Here is a 24,695-nt window from a genome sequence, read left to right as displayed (position 1 = left end):
CTAGGTAAGATACTCATGTGCACAGTTACGTCATGTGAAATCTTCCTTGTGCATATACCTGTTCTCTGGTTAAGCAGTAGGAATCAAAACTTTCAGCATGATACTACCTTCACTTTTTTTTCCTTTGGTAAGAGTAAATGAAAACCTTTTCAAACTTATATTCTAAGAAGTAGCACTAATGTACCAAAATTGGCTATGTTTTAAAGCATTTTCTATTTTTTGCTAATTAAAGCCTTAGTTTTCCAGACATGCTACAATATAAGTCATTAATACAGGAGAGACATGGACTCTACTTTGCTTGGCAAGTCTCAGAGCGTAAAACTCCTTAACTGGATTTTACACCTACAGTCTTCAAGCCTTGGCAGACAGTTTACAATGGGGAGATCTGAAAGTAGGTAAAATTTCTGGCATTAGACTAGAGTATAGTGTTTGAAGCTTAGATCCACCAGCAAGCTGAAACATGGTTTAAGAAGGATAACTTTGTTGTTTTTTCTTACAATGTCCCATAGAGTGCATGCCAACACATATAGAGCCAAATTCTGCTGTCAACTATACCAAAGTAAATCCAGAAGTACTTCAGTGAAATTCATTGAATTACACTACATTCATGTTTATGTTCAGAAGGAAAATGCTCCTTAATTTCTAAGACAAGCTGGTCACAAGATGTTATGAACACACAGCCTTTCAAAGCCCAGAGATTTATCAAAAAGGTAGGTCTTGTAGAGTGCTGCAAGAGTTCCTGGGTCAGGGCCTAGACTGTAGATTATCAAGTTGCCATCTGCGAGGTAAGGCAGAACAATTATCCCTGTTTGGAAACTTAGCCAACTTTGGCAGTAGCATGATGTACCACAGCTTAAGCCTTTCTCATGTAGGGTCTGACATGTGAGAGGTTGGCTGAGAGCATTCACAGAGACAGATACCAACAGCTACAGAACCGAATTTAGCATGCACTAACTTATGCCACAGTGACCTTACCATGCCTCTGAGTCCTGAATTTTCTTCTCTGGAGATAAATTGTCTCAACTAAGAGTGCTCTGTTTCTATCTCTAGATCTCCCATGAGAAGGTCTGTAACCACTGAGCTATATAGGTTGTAGGTATATCAGTGTGTAGCTATACTAACTGTAAAAAGGTAAGGTAGAAGGGTTGCTGTTAAATTCATTACGCAGAGAAGGAAATATCCCCATGTTTTGGGAAGGAGGAAGGGCATTTGACTCAGCTGAGTGTTGCTGGCTTCCCAGCATGGATTTGTTCTGTTCCCTGCCCAGATCTGGCCCAGCAGTACACTAAAGTTTCATGCTGTCTCACACCCACTGCTCATGCCCCCAAATGAGGCCCTGTGCTGATTTACCAGCACTCCTAGAAGTCCTGGGGGCTCCTTGCTGTCTTGGCCTATCACTTTCCATTCCTCCCTACCCATGAAGAGTGGCACACTAAACCCCCCCCACCCCAAGATGTCCCACTATCCTTATCCCACTATTGATCATCATATACACAGCATCCACAGAGATCAGGCCAATCATAACAGTGTGTCTCTTTTGAATGTGTTTTAGGCAATACATTCTCACAATGATTGTCACAAGTCTCAGACCAGCAAAAGAGGACAGCTAGGGAATCACGGATGGATGAGAAGACAGGGGTGCCAGGAAGAAGAAGATTGCTGCACCATCCTTGTGAGAGACATTTGCACTGAATCCACTTTGTCCCAAATACTGTTCACTGACTTGCAACAACCCAGGTGGCAAACACTGGAATCTTTTGCCCAAGGGCATCCAAGCCTACGCTGCCTGGATAGTGTGCTCATCACCAGACAGTAGGCTGGGCTGGGCTGGGGAAACTGAGGACTCTCCAAAAACACTAATGAACTTGTGCTTGTAGGCAGCCAAGAATGAAGAATCCGCAATCCAGTCCAGCCACTGACAAGGCTGGGGAGTTCTGTATCCTAGCCTCAGTGCCTGAGACTTCATCTGCAGCTGATATTCGATATCCGTTTGTATCAGCAGACCAGAAAACAAGAACCAGTGCCCAGGGCTCTCAGATGAGTAGCCTAACCACTAGCCTACAGAAATACTCTCCTCTTAGTGCTTGCTTTCTCTCTGTTTATATTGCTCTCTACACAGTAGAAATACCTCAATAGCGAGGGCAGAGCTTGCCATTTGAGTGATTCACTACTCTGTCCAGGCGGCATTCTTGTGGATCTTTCAGTTCAGATGGAGTCTCAAAAATACAAGCAATATAATATACTACTTACAGCTATATCACATGGAGCTGCTTTCTCAGCACATCTTACTGATAGATTTGTCAGTAACAACATGGAAGATTTTTAATTTTTTTTTTAACTAGACTGCTGCAGGAGGGGATGATTGTTGATAACTTCTCATTTGAGCCAAGGTGTTAAACTGGACTGGAGACTTTAACAAGAAGCAGTGTTAGTGAACCTGCCTTACTGTCAAGGACAGCAGAAGCTGCACACGTGGCTGCTTGCATTAAAGGGCACATGTCTCTGTTTGAACTCTGGTCCAAGACAAGTCCAGCTCAGACAATTGCCATTAATTAACCTCTGTCTGCAGTTAGACAGCTGAGCTCATCTAAAACACTCATGCAATCAAAACGCCTCCCAGAGGGGTGGTTCAACTTCTTCGCCTCCCTGCTCTGGCTCCATCGGGTTAGGACCTGTTTGTAGGTGCAGTGTCCTGCCCTATTCCTTGTGCCAGCTCTGACTTACTGGTGAGCCAGTTCAGCTCATAAAACCAGCTGAAAAATGTTCATTCTTTTGCTGGATGAGTTTTGTGTCACTTCAGAAGCTGAATTAGCTTTTCACTGGGCATCCAGTGAAAGGCAGAGCTGGCAGAAGTGAGAAGGTGTCCTCCTATGTGGCTGGGCACAGAGGAAGGAGCAGGAAAGCAAAGGGAATAGGGAATTTGGTGCTTTGGAATAACCACAGCATTCAGGAGAAGGCTGCATTCAACTGGGTGCTTAAATTGAGAGTTTTTACATAAATAAAATAATGCATTGCAATCTTTCTGAATGAAAGTTATAATGTAATGGAAAGGTATAATCAATCATCAGCAAAGAAGTCAGGCCAGAATCAGCAACAAAGATATTATGGGAAGATCTAATGCAATAACTTCAGTGATGTAGGGATTCATATCAAAGACAGACCTAAATAAAGTGAGTTTGTACATGCCCCATACCTCCAGCCTTTCTTCATCTTACCCCGATGGGAGACAAAAATAAAGAAAAAAACCCAACCTGCTCAAGATGAAATAAAATAGCCTCTTAACAACTGCACAGTTACGTGCAGTTGTGTTGGCTGGCTGGAAGTAACCCTAGGAATTAGATAAGAGCACATTTACATTGTAAAAGCTTCTATTCAGGGCAAAAGAATGCAATAGTGAGCTTCTGTCTGAAGCCAAAAGGCTAATGTGTAAAGCTTTTTGAATCCGAAGAGTCCTGTGTTACAAATAGGATCTGCAAAATGCAGCTGACAAGTGTCTTAAATTCTTGAGGTATCCAAAAGATCATTCTAAGCAGCAGCAGTGTTACAGCATCAATAAGAGCCTGTGCTGAACTGGAAAACCATCAGGTTGACTCAGCACTCATGTCATTCTATCTTAGATGTGCTATCTCCTGGAGAAGAGAAAACCTTTTGAGGTAAATCAACTGGGGTTTGTCTCAAATAACCTTTTTCTTTTTTTTCTACCTCCTTGTTATGTCTGCTAGAAACCTGAGCTCAATGTGCTACTGAAGCTACAAAAGGTCTTGCAGAATTGAATAGAGACTTAGGATTACAGTTTAGGCACAGCTGCCACGTAAAACCCTGCTGAAGGTTGTCACAATCCTGTAACAGTCCAATAAAATTGTTGCAAAATGAAAGGGCTGCAAGTGGCTAGCAATGTCAATGCATTTCATCTTTAGGAATTTGTCACTGAAGGGACTGTTTAGGGATTTGCTAAGCAGCGTTTGGCATACTTCCCCATCTTCTCATTCCCGGAGGGGAATGCTGCCAGTCTGCCTATGCCTGCCCAGAGTCCTGGACAGCATCTTTGACTCAGATCTCAGTCAAGACCCTATGTTCAATCAGTGTCTAAATATTACACTTGTTCTTGCACAGCATCTCAAAGCCTTTGACATTTTCATCGTTTGGCTTCTCCTAATTTTCTGTCTTGAGGACAAAAGCATCCTTTTCTTTCTCCTTTGTACATGCAGGCTTTTCCTCATTATGCCTCTTCTGAATGCTCCTACACAGAGAAGTTCCCTAATCTGCTCTTTTGGTCATACCATACTTCTCTTTGAATTTCTCCAGTCATTAAGTGCCATGTCCCATCTGCCGTCCCTCATTCAGTATTGAAAATAAGGGGTCAGCTCCTTCCATCAGCCACCCCAGATGATCATTTATATTATAGTCTAGCATTTGAAGCAAGCACCCTTTCTGTTTTCTTCCGTTCTGCTTTGGGGATTGTCCCGTACTAACCTGCAAAGCTGTGTTACTACCATCCTTTGATCCCTCAGTTTTTAACCAGTGTGAAGCCTATGAAAAACTTGACAAGTTTTAAGGTGCCAGCTCTAAGGACTGCACATTGATAGGACTGACAGTGTGAGATTTGCTTACCCAAACAGTGTCATTTTAGGTATTGCGCACTTTCTGCTGCTGCTCCAGAGGGATGCCGGAGTCCCCCTAAGTCCTGTGTCAGCCCTCTGCAGTTATCTTGGGTGGTCCTAAATGACCTAATGACACCTAAAATGCTGTCCTAAATGACACTAGACACCTTCATTTAGGCAACTGAATCCTTCTTACATTGTCTTGTTTCCTTGTATTGCCTCCCCTGCCTTTATCTACCATTGTAATATATTACATTTGGGAGGGCGTGAAATGCAGCAGCTACTATTCATGAGCACTACAAGTCCTGTACAATAATGCACACAAAAAGGATGTGATGAAGGCTGCTAATTAAAGTCAGGTGCTCCAGCAGGAGCATGAATAGTGGCTGGGATGTGAAAACTGTGGGCAAGACGTGGAACACTCACCTCTCCACAGACAAGCAAGATGTTGCAAGAGAGCCCTGGAGTTTTGTGGCTGTAATTGACTGCACTTCTGTTGATAGTATGTTTCTTCAATAAAATTGAGGCACAATCTCCACATCAGCTGTTTCCTGCCTCTAGTATATCACTAGGAGTGTATCACAGGTCACACTAGTACAATATTATATGAAGGTTCATTAGGAATTTAATTCCAGACTCTGCTTGTTTTGTGTGCATCCTAATCATGGTGAATTTTGCACAGCATTATAACTAAGCTTTTTATTGACAGGAAAAACAAGCAGTGTAAGTCTATTTGAACAAGCATTTACAAAAAATAGCCTCTAAATGTGTATTCAGAATTAAAACTTGATTTTCAAGAGTTAAAATAAATCAGCCACAATTCAGTCAGAAACTATAGAAACTTCACCTTTCCAAGCAAAGAAATTGAAAATGCACACTAATAGCAGTGCACCAAAATTTACAGGTTTTTCACCTATTTTGTAATCACTCTTTGAAGTGTAATTATCATATGTTTGATGTAGGTGTTGATTTTGTTGAAACTGTATGTACAGCCAGTGCAAATAGTCCAATAATCCTGAGCCTTTATTTGACTCCATAACCATTTTAATGGCTTTTTCCACATTTATTGCTGGCAACATCATACCTCCACAGAACTTGAGTTGTGCTTTTTGTGTTGGTTTTGTTCTTGATTTACAGGCAAGCTCTTTAATTGAACTCTGAAGAACACACTGTGCATTCAGAACCTTTGCAAACAGAAGATGCATTTGAGATGTTAATATAGTCTGCACTATGGAACATGGGTGCTTGCTGTCTGGTGTGTAGAGCACTTAAATTCAAATAATGAAAGTAGTCAGAATATTTGCAACTCTCTATTACATGTTCATATAATTCGAGCATCAAGACTATTAGAGGATGTCTTACAGTCTCAGATAGAATAAATGTCTTTCACTTCCTTTCTAAGCATTCAGGTTTTTGCCTCACTACTGCTTCATTCATCTCACAGATATATTTGATCTTTCCTTACCAGAACATATTAATGGAGTCTTCCTGAAGGTCAGCCAAAGAGACAGACTGTGACACAGATTTCCAATATGCTGTAGGAAAATGAGAAAGGGACATGTGTGAAAACACTGCAATATCCTTCCTGTATTTTCCAAGTTGCACTACAAACTGGATGACAAGCAGCATGTCTGTTTTAATGTTGGGGTTTTTTTTATGGAAAAGATAATACGTTATAAAGAAAACAATTCTGGGTAATAAAAATATTTTTAAAGGAATATAAATAACATCAAAACATAGGAAAAAAGTTCACAGAACTAAAACTTCACTGTTCACAATGAGTAATTTTTCTGCGAACAGTTACTTGTTTGCACATAGATCTGAACTGTGCATTGGTAGGTGCAATGCAGATCTTTTTACACTTTCCATTTTGCCATATTTCACTATGAACACCAGATGAGCCTTACCAGAAGAGACTGGTTTGTAGGATTAGGGACATAGTATTCTGCAGTAAAATGCTGAAGGAAATTTTGGGTGACTAGTAATTTTTACATAATCAAGGTTGTTGCTTGGTTTTGAAGTTTCCTATGCTCATTCTAACAACACAGGCACAATTTTACTTATAAATGGACAAAAGCATTTAGATTCAATATTAACTCTGTAGTAAGGTTGGTGTCAGCCTTTTGTAGCTTCTCTCCAAATCTCAGCCTTTTTGCCAAACACAAGTGCATAGAACACTATTTTAAAAACCACTAGTGTTTTCTACTGTTTTTTTCCCATAATCTTCCTTGACAAAGAAAATGGCATCTTGAGATAGTGTCTTCTCCTGTAGCTCTTACACAATGAGACTGCCCCATGAGTTAGGACATGATCAACAGGTATCCACCCAAGCGAGGACACCAAACACATGCAAAATCTCATTGTCTTATGCATGGTGTTACCGTAAGTATGTATGACACCCCAAAGACCTCAGTTGCAACAGCTGATGCTCTTCGAGAACACGCAAAAGCTTCCACATGTAGGAATAGACACCAATAGCCAAGCATGGATATAATAACAAATAACAATATCAGAAATAACACTGTGCATAAGGGAAGTCAGGAATTTTAGTGCCTTGCAGGTGCAAACCCAGATGCCCAGGGCTGTGGAAACCAGCTGCCAAGGACCAGCCAGAGGACTGGTAGCTGAGCTGGGAACAGGCTCCAGACCTGAGCTCTGCCACCCGTGTCGTGGTGGCTCTGCTGCATACAGCTTTGCCTTCATGGTAGAGAAATTGGTGAGATTTAGCAGGCTCCTCAGTCCCTCTCTCTGATGAATACCATTAAAATACCAACAGAGACTGATTATCTTTTGAATGGCAACCACGAGACATAACTGGAGAGGAGTTAGGGCAAAACGGTTTTGAAACATTCCTGAATTTTGAAGGTGAGATGTAAATTCAAACTGTGGTTGAAGCCACATCTGCTTAGCAAAATCTCTTGGAAGGAACAGGCTTTCTGTTTGAAGAACCTATTTTTGGTTCCCTGTGACAGCTACAACTGACCTTCTCAAATAATCTTCTTGTATCAATTTAAAGCACCTGTGGTCTCATTCCAAGGAAACTGTGGCAAATGTGGTGCGCTTCCTAGGAAGAGCATGATTTAGAAAAGGTCACAAATGGCATGCAAATCTGACAACTGCTAGCTGGATTATTCCTCTTTAGCGCATATGTTTCTTTAGAAGATAAATGCCTCTTTAAAAGTATACAAGACCAGTTATCATCAGTACAAGTGAGGAGGTGTTTAGGTTTAGGTCACTTTTTTTTTTAGACACATGGCTAGCAAGGCTGATAAATCACTTCTATGTAGGTGAAACACACACTGACATAAAAAATTGTGACACAAGCAGCATGTAGTCCGGCCACATTAGAGTTACTTTTTAATTACTTCTCCTAAAATCCCAGTGATATAAAGAATTTACAAGTAAAACCAGAAAAATACACCTAACAATCCCATCACCTCCTGTCTTCATTGGACAGCATTTTCAGTGTTTTTCAAATGAAATAAGCAAATAAAGATGCTACACTGATGGCTTTTTGAAGACCTGAGAAAAAATGACAGGGCTATATTCTGTATGAGTGATTTTTCTCTGGTCATTTTAGTATAGAATGAATTACTTAAATCCAAATGGAATTTATTTTGGAAGAAATTCCCCCAAAAGCACTTATACTATATGCCTGTTTGTCATAGTGTTTACAAGTGAATGGGGAGAAAGGGAGGTGGTAGAAAGTTAGTCCAATATAAAAACCAACATAAATATTCACAAGCATGATACATAACACACATAAAATAGGTTAAGATAACATAATTCATGTTATGAAATTATAATTTTTAGAAAATTAAAATTTAAAAATCTGCCTGTACAATTTCAATTTGATCCCACGTATTGATTCAGATTTTACTTGCAAGATCACACATTTTTTTCCTCCTGTATCTTTTGCCTGTAGAAGAATCCTGCTTTCTTTTTGCAGGGGGAGAGGTGAATCAAAGTGTCACAGGTGAAGGCATCTCATACACAGAGCCCTCTGCATCATTTTTCATCAACAAGAAGGTGCACAGGGGAAGAAGCCAGAAGTGTTGAGATTAGCAAAAGAAGGTCCCGTGACTAAGGGAGTTACATGTTCCCCTGGAGAATGGGTTTCTATCCCTGCCTCTGCCAAAGGATTGCTGAGTAACGTTTATATCCAAGCACTAAGGTACCGATGAGATTTAGATGTTACCACTGACACTGAAAAGACTGTAAGTTAGGCGTGTGGCTTCAGGAGAGAAAATCTAAGTTACGTCCCTATTTTCCCTCCAGTCCCTGTAGAGTGGGGAGCCTGAGACAGCTGGGAGCAGGTGTCACAACACCAGACAGAATGGAAATAAGTCATTAAGAAGCACTGAACAGAGGGGTTGGTCTGCACTCCTTTCCTTTCTGGATGAGGCGGCTCCCCGAGACTGGGATTCATAGCCCAGAACCCTATTTGACTGCTTGACTTGTCCTACTCAGCAAACACCTAACCTAGTGCTCATATTCTCTAAAATGCTATGATGACTAGGATGCTTACGCGAAAACCAGAAGCTATATTTCTGAGGCTTTTCTCACCATAGCACAACTCAAATTTATATAATAATTTCTCAGGAGAGAAAACCAGTCCACCATTAGATTATAAAACAAATAGAGATTTATAACCAATACATGCTTGCCTTGTCAACCCCATCAATAACATTTATTCCCGTGACTCAGTTCTGACCTTCATTTGTTTTGCCCTCTTTTTCTCCCATTTTCTTTGCCTTACCCTGGTGTTTTTGCCCAGTCAGTTCCAGTTTCCAGGACCCATGTCAGTCCATTCCTACATTTCATCCAATAATTCATAGGTCCAGACTTCTTGGCCAGCTACTACCCAGGCGTTGGTTTCCTGCTAAGACATTACCAGCCTTTGCTTGCAATGCGTCCCTTAAGCTCCTTTACTTGTTCCCTTCCCAGGTTAGCTGCCTCTGGTTTTTGTAACATACATCTTCCTTCTCCATGTTGTCTGTGCCCAACTGAGAGGGTACATGAGGCGCAAAAAAGAGACATCCTCTGAGTTCTCATGGCCAAATATTTCCTCATAGGCATTTGGAAACATAGTGGACATTTTTTGGTAATATTTTTAAACTATTTGATTTTCAGCAGCCTGAAATGTCTTTTTCTGTGGCTTTGAAGCATTTTTTTCAGCTTCTTCATGTATATTTTGGATTTGGGGGATTTGGGAGGAGAAGGGTGTGTTAGCATCTTCCCAGAACAAGTATTTTAATCACTCTGAGCATACAAGTGAATGGGAGCCAGAAACAAATAGAAAATAAATGCTACAATTCATGCTGCAATTTTTCTAAAATAGCTATGTCACAGTGAAGAAATTCCATGCATTCTGACCCACTAAGTGTGTGTTTCTGTGCCTATGGTTTTCAATAGTAGTTATTGTCAAGCAACCATGCAAGCAAGCTCCAAATGAGGCACATAGTGACAGAGTTCAGGGAAATGCATACCTGAGAAAAATCTATGTAGTGAGTCAACAGTTATTCCAGAGCACCACTGCACCTGCAGTGGCTGACATTGTCTACTTTGCTATCATGAATACAGAACAAGACAATGCATGTAGGACAAGAAATTATATTAATTTATTATAGACAGTCATTTCCCAAATTAACAGGTCATATGTTGTGTTGTCATATTCTCACAACTCAGTGCTCATGGCAGAGAGCCCATCCTTCCCCTAAATGTCTGAGCTATAAGAAAAGGAGAAGGTCAGGAAGGACAGTATATCTTTGTCTCGGAGTAGCAAACCAGACTGCAGTAATTTCAAGAAAGAAGCACAGGCAATCCTCTGCTGTCTCACTTGCCTCAACTGCTTCTAAGTTAGGCTGAGGGAAGAAGGCTACAAGATGGGACCTGCCCAGTATTGAACAGTATTTCTAGTAGCATGTTTTCCTTATCCTTTCATCCTTGGTTGACCTGAAAATGTACTGCAATAAAGTTTTGCTTCTGGGTGTTCACCTCAAACTGAGTTTCTAGCATTACTTTATACATTGCAAATTATATTACAGGAAATGTAAAACATTTCTGCAGTGTAATCTTTTAAGTGTTCTCAAAAGGAAAATAGTTCAATGGATATTTGTTTAACATCTGGCATGTTTGATCTTTCTGAGAGATCACCATGTGAAGCAATATACTACAGAACCTTTCTATTTTGTATCTTTCACCAATTACCTGCTGCTACTGGGCACTCTTGGAAACTGAACATTGCAATGAGGGACCAAACGATATTTTGTATGTATAGAACTGGATTATTAGATTAATGTAATTCTGTTATTCACCGACAAAAAGTGGATTGCTCTGCAATTCATAGATGGAAACAGAATGGTAAAGAAATCTCAGTTAATTGAGATAAAATAGATTTACAGTACAAAGCTGGCATGAAAACCATTTTATCTTGCTTCAGTGGCAGCATATGACAGCTTTCTAAAGATGGACTGCAGTTTCCATTTCAGGATTCATTTACAGAATATTGTCATTACATAAACCGCATGCTTTTTACTATACTACTGGATAATTAGTTATGGAAAACTCAATTGTGTCAGCACTGAATTATGCTTATAAACACTAAAAATGCAGGTACCCATCTAAAGGAAGAAAATTAACTGTTCAGCAATGTAAATAGTTCAGGAAAGAAGATTTCTAACAGATCCTCAGATTGATGGCCTTTTTAAGGGAGGCATACGCATTGGCACTGTGCCAAAGAGATGTTAGGTGTATTACATAACATGAAAATAATTATCACACATACAAAAAGCAAAAAATTTAACCCCTGTCCTTGAAAAATGATGTTTCTTTTTGTATAGCTATATACCTGCTCCAGAGAAGCAGCCAGATTTCAAGCTATACACAATAATTCAAATTATTAACTTTATGGTTATGATTATTCTAAGATCTGATACTTTTACTACAGGGCTTAGAAAGTACAGTGATATATCTCTTGCATTCTGCAGCTGGTTATACACGAGAACAATGCAAAATCCATTAAATTTCAAGATCATCTTGGGGCTGCAGTAGCAAGAGTGTCATCAATTAACATTCCAGGAAATTCTCAGTTTGGAAGACAAAACAGGGATAATAAGTATGCAAGCACATATATCTATACAAAAGCTCCAGTCTGAGCCTTGCATATAACATCTTGACATATAGCTTGATCTTAAGGTCTGAAACTAGATTTGCACACAGATGTGCAAACTACGTTTGGATGTCTGTTCTCTGCTTAAGCAATAGAAGTTCTTGCATAAAACTTGGCTCCTAATCACTATTTATCTGCCTTATGTTGCATTGTCTCTCTGAAAAGGAAGAGAGAAAGAAATTAATTTAAAAAATGTATTCACACCCTCTCGAGGAACTGGCACTGTATGTGTTCCTTAGTTATGCTGGTAATTTCACCAAACTGTATTTGGAAAAAGACAGCAATTAGACTTTAAGGCACATCTCTGCAAGTCATATGGTTTTAGCATAATTTTAGAGGCTTTAAAAAAAAAAGATAAAAATAACAGCTCAGATATTTCTGGCAATATATTATTAGAAAAAAAAAAACCACCACCTTCTGCGTTGTGGTCCCAGTAAGGAATCTGTTATAATGCTTGAACTTTATTATACCATGTGGCCCAGCAGTGTCTGTCGAATGATGGCCAGACACTCCAGCAGACTTAATGATTTAGTGAGCTCTCCCCATCCGGTGTTTAATCTCCCAGTGTATGCTTCCTGGACAGTAGCTCCTGATGATATTTAAACCGAAACTTTTGGTCTGAAAGTAGCAGTTCTACCTGACACAAAAGAAATCTTCCCTCCTGATTGAATCAGTAAGATCTGTGTTAAGTGACAGCTTATCTTGTCTGGCAGTTTCTCCTTGAATATCTTGCTGGTCCCTCCCAGAAAACATAGAAATATTCTGGCAAAAGAATGGGACTTGAAAGAGGGTTCTTTGTTCCCTGAGTTTCTGTATGGCTTGACAGGGAAGATATAAAGATATCTGTAGGTCACTGAAGGTTAGTATTTCCTCTGGCATTATTGATTTGACAAATGAAGAGAAAACAAACACCCCAACCATAGGAACAGAACGGGAGGATCATTGCAAATCCAGAAGCAGACAACACTAATAAACAACTGAAGGTAAGCTTTTAGTGGTATCCAAAGTAGCATCCCACTGAGGATCTGGATCAAAACTTTTCTCTGGAGATTTATGTAGGACAAAGAGCTTTTCTGTTCTTTCTTCGGGCACCTGATGCTAAATCCAGATGGCTGACTCCTGGTATTGGACACAGTGGCTGCCCACTCATTTATTGTGCAAATATTTTCCCTCAGCCAAAAGTAAGCCCATTTTGGTATTATTGAACACAGATTGATGGAGCAAGCAGCCACATTACTTGTTCACTGATTCACTTATTCATCTGAGTAAGTTAAGAAAACAAACCTATCAAATTTTCCTCTGTCTAATCAATAGACAGGCAAGATAGTCAAATGGTTTTAAATAAGATGAAATCTATGTCCATATTAAATAGAACACTTCTTTTAAAGGCTTTCATTTTTTCTGTTTCTTTGGGGTTTTGTTGTTTGTGTTTTTTTCCCCCCAAATAAAGGGTGTTGCACTGTCTGTACTCTGTATAAAATTATTAGGTGGAGTTATTATTCTTATCTGAAAGCCATAAAAACAACTCTCCTTTATTTAAGAAGAGAATAGCTGTTTCATCAGGTTTCATTCTACTTTAATTGAATTTATTGTAAAATAATTGTAAGAAGGTGTACTTTTTAAACTTGCCACCGGTTATAATAAGAACAAAGATTGAATATAGGCCCTGTCCCTATCTCAGGACTGCTTAGCTCATATGTGATGGCCACTGTCTAATCCTGCAGCCCACAGATTCATGGTTAAAAGACAGAAAAGACTAAAGCTCTCACTGTGCAGAGCCAGATCATGTAGGGAAGTGATGCTTATTAGGAAGAAAAGGTCTCCCATGGCTTTAGGTAGAGGTGGGGGGAATATTCCCTGCTTCATGGTCCTCCTTATTTTGCCTGACTGTGCTTTTCATGTTCTCTGTTCCTTTTGCCTCTGCTTTTGCTGCAGTTTTCAAGTCCTCCTTTGATCTCTTTTTTTTTTCCTGCCTCCATCCCTGTTATCTGCTCTCTATCTTGAATATTTGACTCACGCAATTATAGATATCTGAATAGAGTTAGATTTGAAGTACCTACCCAGAATAGAGCTCCAGCAGGTCATTCTAAGTGTCGCTTTAGCAGTCATGGTATGCAGCTAGAGAAGATTTAAGAGCAGTGACAGTTGGTCACAATCCAGTGCTTCAGTGTGGACAGTTTGTCACATAATCTGCCAATGATACATGTGTGCATACTCTCTCTGACTTCCCTGATAAGTTTAAATCCAGAGGATGGACCTGAAGCTTTCAAATTAATTGTAATGGAAAAGTGTTAAGGAGAGAAGTCAAAACCACCAGCCCATAAGAAATGCCCTGTTGGGTGAAGCGTGGAAGTCCGTCCCCAGCAGTGGCTGAAGGAGAGGATACGTAGAGAAAGGATGCAACCCTGCCATTTTGTGAGATGCATTTCCCTTGCACTCTCCCAACATTCAGAGTAGATAAAGCAGGGAAAAACCCTCTGGCACTCCTCCTCGTATTCTGTATATGGACTGATCATCCACAGATTTATCTAAACCCTGTTGAACCAGCAAATGCTCTCTGTATCCACAACTGTCTGTGGCAGCAGTGGCCAGCAGTTTACTACCTATGGTGTAAAGAAGTATTTTTGCCCTTTTACCTATTTTAAACCAGTCTCCTACTGGTTCCTTTGAGAGTCCTCTGGTTTGTACATAGCAGTGGCTAACACTGTCACATCTTCACTATCTTCATAATTCTGTGAAACTTCTTCAGCTGACCGTCTCAGCTATCTCCTCTCCAAACTGAAGAGTCCCAGACTTTCTAGTCTCTCCTCACTTGATCTGTTATTAAACACTGGGCAATGAGAAAACCTGATGGCAAACTTGGGTGGCAAAGACATCAGTGTGCCTGAAAGGTCCTGGGAAAGGAAAGGTTTTGAAAAATCCCAGTCATTTCCCTGAACTGCGCTTCTTTTCCAAGCTTGGTGAGCAAGGAGCACTTGGTCACTCACAGTCCAAACCCACGTTTTCTTTCTTGCCTTTATATGACACCTTAAGAGCTTTCTGATTCTTTAGACTTTTTATTCCTCTGTCTAATATATTCTGCTAAGGAATGTGATGTCAGGGTCCGGAGGACATCAATAGGCCTTACTTGCCCTGACTGGGCCCCTGGGGCTGCCCCTACCTTGCCCACAGCCCAGGACCCCATTTCATCCCCCTGGGGCCATCGGTCCCTGCTCTAGTGATGCCCCAGCAGTGCTGGGCTTCAGCGCCCCACGGCCCTGCCCTGCCTGGCCATGGGCCCCACTGATCTGGACTCTGACCCACAGACTGATGCACAGCTTGACCTCGGATGCGCCTCATCACCATGGATCCACCTGGTGATGGTTGGCCCTGGTTCTGACCCTGACCTGCTGCTTGACTTCCCGGCTTCCAGATCTTGGACCTGCCCTGTCACCACACGCTTGCCTGATGGCCTAGGCCCTGGGCTGAAGCTGGCTGCCACCTCTGGGTCTGCCCTGCTCCCTCGCTGGCGGTGGTGGGACAGGCCCTGCTCTCTTGGTTCCCTGCCCCGCTGGCCGTGGTTATTGCGCTCAGCTGCTGGCTCTCCAGCCCTCAGGAGGCAGGCAGCCCTTGCTGCAGCCTGATGTGAAAGGTAAAGAAGTCCGTAATTAGCTTCCCAAGGCATGAAAAAGCATCCGAAGCACCGAAATTGTCTCTAGTCTGCTTTTGTGTTGCTGCATGTGACAATCAACCTGGAGGCAAGAGAGTCAGGAGATGCCAGAGAGAAAGAGGATGGGCAAGAAATGCCATACTCCCTCTTTGCCTGCCGGGCTTCAGAAATACTTTAAATTGTATGTACCAAATGGAGATAAATACTGACATTTCAAACTCGCTCCTTTACAGAACTTTTTATACAGATGCTTTCAACACTTTTTACTCTGCCTTCAGTATCCCTATATTCTAATATTTTTAATGAGGCTGGAAAAAAGAATAATTAATAGGGATCAAAAAATCCCCTGTTATTGTTTAATATCTACAGGACGGGTAGAAGTGGCTTTTAAAACAGCTGATAGCAGCCATGAAAACAACGGGCAATCCAGTTAAAACTCTCTTAGAATCCTATGCCCTCCTCAGCTCTAGGACTAAGTCAGGATGTCCAGCACATTCAGAAAAGAATACCTTTCCAAAAAATCCCAAATTTTTGTGTGCTTTACTGCTATCAAGATGTTAGTTTTGTACATTTGTAACTAAAGCCATCATTATAGGTTGTTACTGGGCCATTGTAATCAAAGGAAATATGAAGACTTGAAAATTAATCCCAAATGAATGGATTCATTCATTTGAAAAAAAAATCCAAATCAAACATCCCAGATGTTTGAATCCCAAATATTTCCTGAGATACATGGTTGTTGGAAGCACTTGGGAGTTTTAATTAAAAATTTGTTTACAGAAAGAACCCTGATTCTTAGAACTGCTGGCTACTGTCGACAAACTACCTGGACTGACGAGGCAAAACAGAAAGTTAGAGAAATCATCTAGATTCAGAGTTTTTAATATTGCTGTGGAGAGTGTGGATTTGCCAAATACCCATATTTGGGAATGCTGTTTAAAAAGGCTAAGAATGTTAATAAAGTTATGGGAATGTTAGGCCAAAACTAAATAGATGAAATAATATCCATTGACACATGTACCAAGAACTGCATCAGATGATCAGACGATGCAGAACTCAGGAAAGCACTGCTGTATCAGTTACAGCCACTTCATATTCTTCAATGCTTTTCTTTACAAATGTAAGGGCTTAAAACTATATGTGGGGGGGTTTTGTGGGTTTTTTTTGCGAATGGCTTCATTTCTAAAATATCCACCCAATGTCAGATAAAGTTAACAGAAGTCATCTGTGAAAAAAGTACCTGACCACAACAATTCAATGGAAATTTCTTAAAGAAGTGGCTGGCAGCCACATCTCTCTCCATCTTCACCAGGTCTGGTGTGGGCTGTCTCTGCAAGCACTGCGGGACCCCAGTCCCCTCGAGGGCTTTCAGTGGGCTGGCTTGTCATGGCCTCAGAGGAAAGAGATATTGCGACCAAAGCCACTGATGAGGCTCCTGAAGGGTTCACACACTTCAAATAATAGAGCTTCTTACTAAAAAGATTCACATACTACTTGTGTTAAAAGCACTGAGTATTTGTTTAGAAATTGTGCTGGTTTTGGCTGGGATAGAGTTAATTTTCTTCATAGTAGCTGGGATGGGGCTATGTTTTGGATTTGTGCTGAAAACAGTGTTGATAACACAGGGATGTTTTCGTTACTGCTGAGCAGTGCTTACACAGAGTCAAGGCCTTTTCTGCTCCTCACACCACCCCACCAGTGAGTAGGCTGGGGGTACACAAGAAGTTGGGAGGGACACAGCTGGGACAGCTGACCCCAGTTGACCAAAGGGATATTCCAGACCATAAGATGTCATGCTCAGCATATAAAGCCAGGGGAAGAAGAAGGAAGGAGGGGACATTCGGAGTTATGCCGTCTGTCTTCCCAAGTAACTGTTACACGTGATGGAGCCCTGCTTTCCTGGAGATGGCTGAACACCTGCCTGCCGATGGAAAGTGGTGAATGAATTCCTTGTTTTGCTTTGCTTGCATACGTGGCTTTTGCTTTACCTATTAAACTGTCTTTATCTCAACCCAGGAGTTTTCTCACTTTTACCCTTTCAATTCTAGCCCCCATCCCAGTGGGGGAGAGTGAGTGAGTGGCTGTGTGAGGCTTAGTTGATGGCTGAGGTTAAACCACGACAGAAATTAAGACAGCCGTGAGTCTTGAGTGGGTTTCTAAGGTCAGCCCTATCAGCACAACCAAGCAGCTTCAGCCCTTTGTAGTGCCAGTGGGAGCCACATCTCTGCCCAGACTCCACAGCCTCCATGCCCAGGCTCCACTTTGCCCATTATCAAGTCTTTTCTTGTCAAAGAGCTCAACTGAAGGAGCCTCCATGGCTCTCCTACTTTACCTCCATCCAGAGTATGACACACACCCCTGCCCCAACACAGGCTTTTCTTCCCTTTTCTGTTCTGTGGAGGCAGGGAAGTCCTCTACTTGCTGGGTGTCAAGCCAGTGGTAACACTGAACGGTTACACTGCTGGCATATCCAACCATACTGTGAATGGGATCAACTTTGTTCACATTTTACAGGAAATCAGTGTAATAACTAGATCCAAGAAGGTGAAAATATATTATTTTGACCAAAGTAAAACATTCATTTCTACATCTCATTGTTACAATTTCTTGCCTTCAGAGATTACAAATGTACAAGTTAAAATGACAGGGTAAAAAAAAATAATTTCAGCAGGACTGAAACTAAGTATTTTGGAACAATTTGCTTAACACATAAAAAGCTCAAATTCATTCCTTCATCCTTATTTGGAAGGTAACAAAATATTGAAAACTTAGGATTGCCTATGGTACTGAAGTTCAACGTTTCATAGAGGTCTAAGGCTACAACACCATGCAGCAAGCAGGCTATCAGGATGGTTGTTTACTCTTCGGTATGCCACAGTTTTGCCAGAGGACAGGACATTCTTCTGTGACTGTATGATTAGGTGTATCTTTGGCTAACTTTGCTTTCCTTACCAAGTATTTTTAAGCACCAGCAACATCAAACCTACGGCATGTCTTCACTTTTCCAGCTTCTTTGAAACATTTGTTTTGTGGCTAGGCCCTATCAAATACTCTGTCAGCATCAGAAGACAAAGATGGGAGTCATAACAACAGGAAAGAAAAACACAAGCAATATGCCATCGTGGGAACCAGATGACTTTTCTGGGCCCTTGACACTAAAAGCTGCAGCTGTCATCCCCACTTGCTGGCCCGTTTGTTTCATACCGATCCTTGGAAAGCAAGTCATGACTCACTTCCTCTGGTCCTGATGCTTCTGCTGAGCAGGGAGATGTTGCTCACTGCCTAGCGACTGTGTTTGTACATGTGATGGTTGGTCATGCTTGTCACAGAGGAATTTTCTGCCATGAATTCTAAGACAATGCTTGAAAACAGTATGTACTTCAGAGTTACAGTTCTCTGGCATTGCTTTCATGTCCTAGTTTTGGAACGATGGTTAATTAACCCACCCTTTCTTACTGGAAGATTTTCAATCTTCCCCTTTACTCGACTCTGTATTTCAGTAGAAAAATTAAAAACCACATCAAGAGGCTTAATTTTTCCTTTCCTAAACAAAACCAGGCTGCCAATGACTCAAAAGTCTCAGAGAGAGGCATAGTGGTCCAATGTTGGGGTTTTTTTTTCTTGCGATGCTAAACTCTGTAAGGGCACAGTATTGCGGGAACACAATCCGCTTCAACTTTAAGCATGACCAGGAGTTTTCAGTTCAACCAATACTTCTTCAGAATTCCAGGCTCACTGAAATAATATTTTAACAGTTGTCTAAAATCAAACGCTGATTCAGACAGTGTTCCAGCTCAATTTGCTATTGACCAAGCAGATACCTTTCATAGAATCATAGAATAGTTTGGGTTGGAAGGGACCTTTAAAGGTCATCTAGTCCAGCTCCCTTGCAATGAGCAGGGACATCTTCAACTAGATCAGGTTGCTCAGAGCCCCATCCAACCTGACCTTGAATGTTTCCAGAGATGGGGCATCTACCATCTCTCTGGGCAACCTGTTCTAGTGCCTCACCACCCTCATTGGAAAAAATTTCTTCCTTATATCTAAGGATAAACTCTTTGAGTTTAAAACCATTACCCCTTGTCCTATCGCAACAGGCCCTGGGATGTTTGTCCCCATCTTTCTTATAAGCCCCCTTTAAGTACTGAAAGGCTGCAAGAAGTTCTCCCTGGAGCTTCTCCTCCAGGCTGAACAACCCCAACTCTCTCAGCCTTTCCTCACAGGAGAGGTGCTCCAGCCCTCTGATCATCTTTGTGGCCCTCCTCTGGACCTGCTCCAACAGGTCCATGTGTTTCCCGTGCTGAGGATCCCAGAGCTGGACGCAGTACTCCAGGTGGGGTCTCATCAGAGCAGAGTAGAAGGGCAGAATATCACCTCCCTTAACCTGCTGGCCACGCTGCTTTTGATGCAGCCCAGGACACGGTTGGCCTTCTGGGCTGTGAGCGCACATTGCTAGCTCACATCCAACTTTTCATCTACCAGTACCCCCAAGTCTTTCTGTGCAGGGCTGCTCTCAATCCCTTCATCCCCCAGCCTGTACTGATACCAGGGGTTGCCCTGACCCAGGTGCGGAACCTTGTCCTTCAGATACATCCTTCATCACTGACCACAGATCAGGGTGGCCAGCTGTATAAGACAGAGCAGGAAAGAGCTGTCACACTCTGGTGTAAATAAAGCATATACAGTAGATAGATGAGTTTCGAGCAGAATGCAATAGATTTGATAAGACTGGCATTCCCAAAAAACATCTTGGTTAAGAATTTTAGCACTTGTAATCTGAAACAGTGAAATTATTTCCTCTGCGGAAAACTACTAGGACCTGCAGAACCCATATCACTTTACAAATCTGCCAACAAATGCCTTATTAAACTGAAGGAGTTGACTGACCTAGTAAAACATGGATTTTGTACAGCAGCATGACCTTCAGTCAGGTAGGTATTTTATAAATGTTATTTCCATTTATAATTACCTGAAATCATAACTTAATGTGGTTGGCTGTGATTTCAATAAAGAACGCTGATATCTGAAAGTATTCTGGTGTGTGAGAAAAGGGATGCATGTACAGCACACCTGGGTGCTGGAATGGGTGGCTGTTAAAAGATCATTTTAGTGATGTGTTCTGCAGAAAACCAGCTCCAAGGTGAACACATTCTGTGTTGGTAGCCAACATTCCTGAAATACATCATAGTTCACAAGTAAGAACCTCTCTCACATCCCCTAAGTCTGCAGAGTGGGAAAACATTGCTCCCTAATAGAACTTCTTTTCATGACTATAAATGAACAAATATCTCCAGAAGAGAGAATAGGCAATGATACGTATTTGTTGAACAATGTTAAGCAATAATTTTGAGCAAATTCACAACACAGCCTTGGAGGATAATTTTGCAAAACCCATAGGCTCTTGTAACTCAGTGAATTCTTTTTTTTTTTTTTTTTTTTTTTCAGAATTAAGTAGTGCAGTTGACAAAAATTTGCTGACATCTTCCACTAAGCTGTCATATGACTGGAAACAGTTAAGCACCACTAGGATTTTTCAGTGTAGCTCTCTTATCGTAAGTCAGGTAATACATCTCCTCACAATTAAACAAAAAAGGAGGGGGAAGCGTAGAAAGCTTTGTTTGTGCCATGACAGAGCAATAACCTAACTGACACCCAGGCAGCAGGCAGCAGTCATTGTGCTCCCAGATGACAATGCTGTATGCTACACAAGATGCAGCTTCTGAGACAGATTTCAAAGACTGTAAAACAAGTTCTGATCATATTTAGAAAGTAGTCAATACACATACTTTAGATAGCCAGTAAAGGATGAATCCAGACACAAACACACAAGGGCATTTTTAGAACTCAGGCATCCTGATGGTTTAAAAATGCTCCACGCCATTACAGATAAAGGTGTACATATTTAGCATTTAGTGTTGAAAATGATGATGTCTGAATTTATGGTATTATTATCAACCATATTTACAATGTATTCTCTCACATGCAGTACTGGAATTAGATTAGACAATTATAGTATTTACAGAAGTACAGTTTTTCCCCTGTATTTCAGCCTAAATTAAACACCTGAAACTTTTTTTTTCCAGAACAGTTGTTTGTCTATTAGAAATTATTAGTTTCATTCTCTTTGAAGTTACACTGTCATTATTTATTTTACACCACATAGCATATTTCTAATTTCTACCAGTGCAAATGAAAGAAAACTCAAATCTTCTGTTTCTCACTATACATTCAATAAAATGTTCTGCCACTACCTCAGATCTCTATCTGGAAGTAATCTCATTACACTTTCTACAGAAATGCTGGAATAACCCTGATGTCCTGATTTTAATTACTTTTTAAAAACTCCATTGAAATTCAAACATCTCCAGGGCAGTTTTGCTTCTGCTGAGTTCAGGTTGAAGATTAGATATATTAGATATACAGTCAGAAAAACTATATAAAAAATCAAGGTTCCAGTTGCTGTTTTTTGTATCGCTCTAAAAATTACACCCAGATTAAACACACATGTTCTGAAAAGCCTAACAGGTATATCTTTCATATAGTACCTTCATAGAAAGTCATATATGGCAAGCACTGATTTTCAGGAATGCTTTGTAAGTTTTAGGAGGCAGCAGGTGTGCCATTCAATACGCTCCATTTTGCAAGTATAATACAAACTCCAAAGTCCTGTCCCTCCGACAAAGACCTAAGCGATAGTTTGATAGTGAGCTCTTAACGTATGTATCCAAAACAGAGAGGCCTAACTGAATATCTGTTTTGGTGGGTGGATAATTCCCATAAACTCCTTGTGGGTTTACATTGGGACCACAGTGAAGAGAAGTTTCTGGAATAAAAATGGCTATCTCTTCAAAATACTTTTTGCAAAGCAAAATCAACGATGTCATTTTTAGGGACTCCTTATGTAACAATAAGAGAAATAAGAGAACAATTAATGTAAAAAAAAAAAGCTTTCTATCACTTACGAAGATAGTTTGGTAGTAGACTCAGTAAACTGGAAACCTAGAAATTGTATTAGCAAATAGATTTGTTTTAAGCTAAGGCTGCTTAAGGTAGGTATTTTTACTGTGGATCAAGGTCTTGATGCTCCACTGCCCCAGAGTACAGGTCTTCTCAGTACTATTCACATATTTTATTGCTACTCCAGAAGTAAAGTCAGATACCTTAAGCAGTTTTAGAAGGCACTTTGAATACATTTCAATTTATATGAACTTGAACAATCTACAAGTTCTAAGTAATCCCTTAAATTGTCTTTTGCAAACTGCGGGAACTTGAGAGTCAGGAACATACAGAGAATACACAGAATGACAGAGGTAGTACTTCTAGGACTTATGTGAAAAGTGAATAAAGGGAAAGAGTTTGATATACCCTACTCTTCTGGGGATGATGATATTTAACATGTTAGTTAAAAGTAATGCTCTTATTTCCAGAATAAAAGCCATACCTGAAAAGTTAGTCTATTGTTGTAAGATGAATTTGGAATCTCATCTAACAAGTCTTGGGCAGTGAAGGAGAATAATCTCTGCTCCTCATATCTGAGACAAATCAAGTTGTTAAAAAAAAATCTGCCTTCACAAGGTCTTAGAGCAGTTCTATAGTTTGCTGAGCTTTTGAGGAATGAGTTTGCACATGACCCCAGGACTACAAGCTTAAGCAGAGTGCAATTACTTGGACAGGGAATTTGTCTATGGGCAAAGGTTGCTGTTTATTGACCCCATCACCAGATGTAATCATTTCATTCTGTTGTCCAACTGAAATGGATCCCTTCTTTTAATGCACTTATTGTTTCACAGACTTATCCTTCATATACTTAACTTTTGAGAGAAGGATTCCAATACAATTTAGAAAACACTTTTCTTTCCTCAGCAGGCATTTTTCAGGTGAGCCAACTGAATGACAAGAGATTTTGAAGGACACATTAGCAGATTGTTGGCAAAGAATGGAATGGAAGCCAAGAGCCTAACCTCTGATTTAACAAAGAGAAGAGCTTCCATGTAGAAGAGTAGATATACCCATCTATATATTTTTATGAATTTAATTCCTTGTTTTGGAGATGTTTGTTAGTATATGGATTAAAAATAATCATGAAATTATGTCAGAACTGCTGTAGTCTACCCTCAGTTTAGTTTTTAATCCATGGGTATAATGTAGCAAATTTCTTAATGACTACGGGGTATTATTCTCTTCTAGGAATGACTGAACATAGTTTAGAGAAATAAGAAGTATCTGAGAAGTGTATAAAAGTACAACCAGCTCCTTTTCAAGGATATGAATTCCAGACAGTTCTATAAATTCGTTAGCTTTTTATTTTTCAAAGAGAATAATTTTCTCCCCTTCCCACTCCCAAGTATGGTAGAGAATAGAAATTTTTCCATTTCCATGAGAAAAGTTATTCTTGCAGGTCCCTATGTTCTCATCAAAAAGGTTAGCAAAATACCAAAATTTAACAAAAGCAAAGAAAAAGAATACCTCAGTTATCCTGAAAACAAGTCCAAACCTCCTACTCAGAAAGCACCTCTGCCAAATTACAGCACAAAATGGTCCCATGGTGAGAATCTTGAAAAGCAAAAGTGAAGTTTAGTTTACACAGAAAAAAAAAAGAGTAAGAGAAAACTTTTGCATGATAATCTGAAAAAAAAAATGTAACTTGCAACAGACGGTGCATAAATCCTAGCAAGTTATTTTTGTTCTAAAGCTCACTTTACTATGATCTGGTTTAGTAATGCTTTGTTTAAGAGTGGACCTTAATAACTCAGACCTGAATGCATCTGAATCTGATTCAGATCCAGTGTGAAAATGTGTAAATTTTATGTCATAATGCAAAATAAATTAACAAAAAAAAAAAGTGAATCTATCAAAATTATTATTATTATTAGCTTGGCCCTAAGCAACTTATATTGTCACGTAAGATTCTAGGTAGAACTTAACTATATCCTTAAAGCACTAAGCATTTAACTCCTCTCAGTGAACGAAACACATGTGATTTTTTACTATACTGTCCAGAGGAAAAAGTATTAGATCAAATCTGCAGAAAATTTGTCAAGGAAACTCTGAACACATGAAGACTGATTACAATAGAAACCCTCAGATTTCCACAGGCAATAACTTTTCTTTGTGTCCATCCCTCAAGAGCTAGCAACTTTGGCAATTCCTTATAATTAATATCTCATTTTGCCCACAAATAATAACCTAACCAGACTTTTCTAATTGATTACTACCATAATTAAATTAAACTCAGAGCAATTGTTTCTAGCTTGTACTTAATTTCAAGTCTGTT

General features: G+C 40.2%; 1 long non-coding RNA gene across 1 annotated transcript in view; it reads right to left on the bottom strand.

Annotated features, from left to right (window-relative positions):
• The window catches only part of LOC128139691 (uncharacterized), a 249,408-nt gene that overhangs the window by 55,789 nt on the left and 168,924 nt on the right, over positions 1–24,695 (bottom strand). The window contains exon 3 of the long non-coding RNA XR_008234469.1: positions 6,067–6,136. This is a non-coding gene — a long non-coding RNA (uncharacterized LOC128139691). The remainder of the gene's footprint in view (positions 1–6,066; positions 6,137–24,695) is intronic.

Source organism: Harpia harpyja, chromosome 3 (genome assembly GCF_026419915.1).
Source record: "Harpia harpyja isolate bHarHar1 chromosome 3, bHarHar1 primary haplotype, whole genome shotgun sequence".
Taxonomy (NCBI): Eukaryota; Metazoa; Chordata; class Aves; order Accipitriformes; family Accipitridae; genus Harpia; species Harpia harpyja.
Note: the sequence above shows the minus strand (reverse complement) of the source record. Positions and strands in the feature narration are given on the sequence as shown.